At 35.7% G+C, this 5,659-nt stretch overlaps 1 pseudogene; it reads left to right on the forward strand.

The window, feature by feature from the left end:
* The first annotated feature begins 298 nt into the window (after window positions 1–298).
* Window positions 299–1,918, forward strand: LOC145086497 (E3 ubiquitin-protein ligase PUB23 pseudogene; annotated as a pseudogene).
* The last annotated feature ends 3,741 nt before the right edge of the window (window positions 1,919–5,659 follow it).

Below are 5,659 nucleotides of genomic sequence, written 5' to 3' on the forward strand. Positions count from 1 at the left end.
TTAGCAAAATTCAACTTTCTCCCTATATTTAATTACTCGTTTTTGTTTTTTTCTAATGATTCCATTTTCATCGTTGTATTCCTTACAATCACATAAATCTTGCCTTGAAATTTGAAAAGACCAACCATCATAGACGTTATACACAAGTGGAATTGCTCGAGTTGAAAAGTCAACATACTACTTTTCTTTAGTATTGATTTCGTTTTTTGTGTTTGACCACAGCTCATATATATAATTAATATTAACTACCAAAACTTGATATGGGCGTAAGATGTCAATCCAAAGCATTCTAGATTATTCAAACCTTGCAGCCACCGTTCTCCATTTCTTCATTGAATTCAAAGCCTGGTGTATATTATATAACCATTTATACTGTGAACTAAAAAAAAAAAAAACAAGCCTGTATTTCTGTTTTTTGAACTTTCTCTCTCTATCTCTCTAATTACTCAGTATTGTTCCAAAATCCATTAAACAGATGGAAGATGAAACGGTAGATGTACCCCGTTACTTCATGTGTCCAATTTCACTTCAGATCATGCAAGACCCTGTTACGGCTGTCACTGGAATAACCTACGACCGGGACAGCATAGAGTATTGGCTATCCACGGCGGAGGAAGTGCTGTGTCCGGTCACCAAACAGCCATTGCCAAGAGATTCAGATTTGACCCCCAACCACACGCTTCGGCGTCTCATCCAAGCATGGTGTGTCACGTATGCCAATTATGGTATCGATCGGATTCCCACACCAAAACCTCTTCTTAACAAATCTCATGTTATGAAACTCCTCCGCAACCTGAAGTCACCGGAGCTTCATGTAATCTCCCTGGACACCTTGCATTTACTCGCAAGAGAGAGTGAGAAGAACCGACATTGCTTGATTGACGCAGGCACGAATGGTGCAATGATTTCCTTGATAACAAAGTTTTATAAGGAAAGTATGACTATTACTGTAGGACTCGGCCAGGCACTCAAAATTCTTCATCTTTCTTGGCTAACTGTCCCTGAGAAAAAGCATATCGCCAAAGAAGATCATGATTTAATTGATTCTTTACTATGGCTTTTAGGTTTTGACAACATGATAGGAGATGATCTGATGGTTGATGTCCAAACAGATGCAATTTTGTTGCTCGAAATGGTCATGGGAGTAGCGAGTACAAGTGTTTTAGAGAGATTAAGGTTCAATTTCTTTAAACAAACAGTAAATGTCATAAGGAAAAGAACCTCACCACAAGCAATGAAAGCGGTCTTAAGAATGTTAATCGACGTGTGCCCTTGGGGAAGAAACAGAATGAAAACCGTGGAAGCTGGTGCAGTCTTCGAGCTGGTGGAACTAGAGATAAACGGAGTTGAAAAGAATATGTCGGAGTTACTTTTCTGTCTCTTGGCTCACTTGTGTTCATGTGCTGATGGGAGAGCTCAGTTATTAAAGCATGCCGGTGGTATTGCAATGGTAGCTAAGAGAATGTTTAAGGTTTCACCAGGGACTGACGATCGGGCTGTACAAATACTTTCCTTAATTGGAAAGTTCTCAGCAACTGATGAAGTTGTGGCGGAGATGATGAGAGTTGGGGCTGTGTTGAAGTTGTGCATGGTGCTTCAAGTTGACTATGCACCTTACTTAAAGAAGAAAGCAAGAGAAATATTAAAGTTGCATTCTAACGTATGGAACAATTCTCCTTGTATGCCACTTATCTTCTAATAAGGTGATTTTTTTTGTTGATCGAATTGTATATGATACATACAAAATGAGCCTTGGTATTCATTCAGTTTATTTAATTCCTTTCGTCTTTCATGTTGAAATTGTAATGATGAGAATTTTGTGGGGATAGAATTGCTTAAAAAACCCGGTTAAATGCATCATATAACCCGGTTTTCAACCGGGTCTCATTTAGGGCAATTCCTATGTGGAAATTCAAAAAGAACCCAGGGTCCTATAAGCAACAATAAAACACGGCTTTTATTAGCAGAACCGGGTCCTATTAAATTTAAACAACAAGCCGGAACCATTTTCATGGACAAATAGAACATGTTTTCTAGATAAGCAACCGGGTCTATTTATATTATTTTATTTTTTAATAGTATCGTATTATTAAATAGGTTACAATTGTTACATTGATAGTTTCTAATTTAAACGGTATACAAAGATCCTCAATTCCCCCTCATGTTAACATCTAACCTAGCACATCAAACTTCTTGAGTTATTTGCTGCAGTTGACCAAAACTAATGTTCTAGCGACCTGCTCTAGCCTTTCTGTCTCTCTCATTCTAAGTGAACCACATGTGCATATATGTTCAACAGCCTTATGATGTCTTCATTTTTTAGCTACAAAAAAGACACACATGGTAAAGTTTCTATGATAATGCTTCAACTCAGTCTCACTTCAGCTAGCCAAACTTTGTTGTCTGTCCAACCTCATTCTTTCTCTAAAAAAAGGACCCATGAACAATTTATTAATAATATAGATAAACAATGATTCATACTAAATCATCAATTTAATATCAACAATGCCCTCAGATTCTTAATCAAATTCATCATCGAGTTGCCACGGTTAATTAATTGGACCCAACATAAAAGTACAATGCTTAATTTGAATTATGAAAAAAATGGTGAGAAAGCACTACAGTAAAATGATCTCAAGATTTATGGGTTTCGATTTAACATGTTCTTTGAATGTAACAACATTTATTCCATTGAGTGGTCAACTGCGACTCTTACAAAGAAATCTTGATTTATCCTATTATTGAAATAAAATTATGCCTGAAATAAATGAGAGTTGATGACAGTACTCGTTCATTATCCTATCAGGACCTAGACCAACCAAAAAAACATAGGGTTGGATCAAAACCCTTAAACATAACGACGTAACTAATACTAGTTGTTATTTTCATCATATGTAAGTTTAAGAGGTTGATTAAACGCTGATCGTACCAATTAACAATATTAAATTAGAACAAACTGAGTGAAATTGTACAAAAGTAATGTTCGGTGTAGAGACTAGATGTTGTAAAAGTCGAAGTCTTTGTTTCTTTAATTTCGCATGTTAGTTATTTTACTAAGTCTTCATTTGTGCGAAGCGTATAGTTCAGGACTTAGTATATATTTTTTGTACACTCAGGTTTCCTATAAATAGGGACTGAGGTTAGAAGTAGAGACATCGAATGCACGAGTGATTCATTAATCATTCGCAAGTTCTCTCTGCTTAGTCTGTAATCAGTTCTTCATCAATATAAGATCTGATTAATATTACTTTCTGTGTTCTTATTTTTCATTCATACAATCATGATTGTTTTCTAAATCTCAATTACAATTTTCTTCAATTGGTATCAGAGCAGGTTTCAAACTGCATTGATCTGATTTTCGTTTTAGAATCATTTGCTTTTTGAGTAGTAACTTTACTCAAAATTTTCCGCGCATTTTGGTTCTGAAAATCTCTCTTGATCTTCAGATTTGAATCGATTCTGCATTTGAATTGTTTAGTCGAGTGATCGATTAGCAATCAATGATCAATTCACAAATTCATCAAGTTTTTCAAGCTTTCTAAAAATTTCTCGTGTTCATCAATGGCGAACTTCAACATGAATACCATGACTTCTTTCTCTCACTTACTTGGTTCTTCAACCAAAATTACAATGTTAATCCTTGAATACTATGATCAGTGAGCTGATAGGATGGAGGATTACTTAAATGGAATTGATGAAGAGCTCTGGAATTGTATCAGTGGAAAAGGTCAACTTCCTGATAATGTTCAACCAATTGGACAATCTGCTTCTTCAGATGAAGTTGCTAATCAATAGAATCGCATGAAGCAAAATGAGAAAAGGTGTATGAGAGAACTAAGAGGTGCTTTGCCTCCTGTGGTTTACAATTACATTCGTAGTTGTAAAACAGCCAAGGACATTTGGATCACACTAAAAGAGAAGTATCAAGGTAGCGAAAAAACGAAGATCAATTTTGTTAAGCAATGTCTTGTTGAACTTAAGGAATTCAGACAAAAGGATGCTGAAACTCTTGAAAACTACTATGATCGTATGAATGAGCTTGTTTATCGTTGCAGTAGGTATGGAATCACAAGATCTCTCATGGAATTCAATCTAACATTCATCACGCGTCTTCGCAAAGAATGGCGTAGTGTGAGTATGATGATAAAGAACCAACAAAGTTTTGATACAACCAGCTTGAATGATCTCTACAACCAGCTGAAAACACACGAAAGTGAAGTTACAGAAATGTTTGAAGAATCAAAACAGAGTCTAGGAGGTCCTGTGGCTTTGGTTTCAAAGATTTCAGAAATTGATACTGGTGAAACGGAAGGATCAGACAATGAAGGTTTCTTACTGAACTCTGATGATAAAGCAGTTGCATTCTATTCAAACAACAGAGTTAAGAAATTGTTCAAAACGCCTTTCAATCCAAAAGTAAAGCCAAATGATGCAAAGAGTGGTTTCATAAAAGCTGGAGGTGAGGAAAAGAAGAAATTGGAAAAGGTTGAAGAAAAGAAGAAAGATGCAAAGGAAGAGAAGAAACTAAAAGGTGATTTTGGAATTAATTGTCATTACTGCAATGGTGCAAATCACTTCGCAACTGATTGTATGCTGAGAAAGAAAGAGGTGAAGAAAAGCAAAATCAAAGATGAAGCCTACTACTCAGAAAAGCTTGAGGAGGTGCGTGTGAAGGCAAAAGGATTGTCATTGGTTGCGAAAGGAGAGTCTGATGAAGAAGAAAGTGGAACTTATCAGATCTGGTCTTCAGGATCTGATGATGAAGAAATGAGGCACCCAACTCATGGTGCAATGTTCGCAAGCTATGAAGATAATTGCGAAGAGAATGTTTCTAGACGATGCTTTGTGTCCAAGTCCACTGATAAATCTCCAATGACCACCAAGGTACGTGCTATTCTTGAATCATTTAATATTCCTTTATCTGCTTATGATGCTGAAATAACTTCATTTGATGATACTGTTGTATGCGAAGTTAACAACTTTACATTATTCATCTGAAATAAGCAAAGAACAACATAGGAAACTTTTACCTTTTCTTGAATATGAACGCGAAAAAGTTGATGTTGTTTCTTATGACTGCGAAAACACAATTGCTCAATTTGACAAAATACCTGATGATAGATTTGCATATGGTATTGTCAAAATTGATGAATTCTTGAATGCTGATGAGTTGGTTAGTATTGTCAATGAAAGTTTGACAAAGAATGAACAAGTGAAAATCTTAAAGAAAGCTGAAACTTCAACTCTTGATTCTCAACTCAATTATGCTGATGTCGATGACAATTCAGATAATGTGAGTGAAATCAGTGAGATCGAAGAGGAAGAAGAGGTCGATTGTTCTAAATTGTCAATCATTAATATCACATCTACGGTCAAAGGTAAAGAAATTATAGTTGATTCGATGGTAAAGGATGAAAATGATAAACCCTCTACTTCGCAACATTGTGACTTTGATAATGTGGAAGTTGAAAGCTGGAAGACTGATGACACTGATGAAGACGAAGAAGAAGTAAAGGATTCACATGAAACACCTCAACGAGTTGTTGTTAATCAAGTGTTTGGTGATACAAAATAATTCGACAAAATTCTTAATGACAAAGGTGCACATTATTTGGAAACTAACACTGTGGTTTATCCAAATTTTACATGTACATATAAC

The sequence above is a fragment of the Lactuca serriola genome, chromosome 2, assembly GCF_051521515.1.
Source record: "Lactuca serriola cultivar US96UC23 chromosome 2, Lser_US96UC23_V15, whole genome shotgun sequence".
NCBI classification, from domain to species: domain Eukaryota; kingdom Viridiplantae; phylum Streptophyta; class Magnoliopsida; order Asterales; family Asteraceae; genus Lactuca; species Lactuca serriola.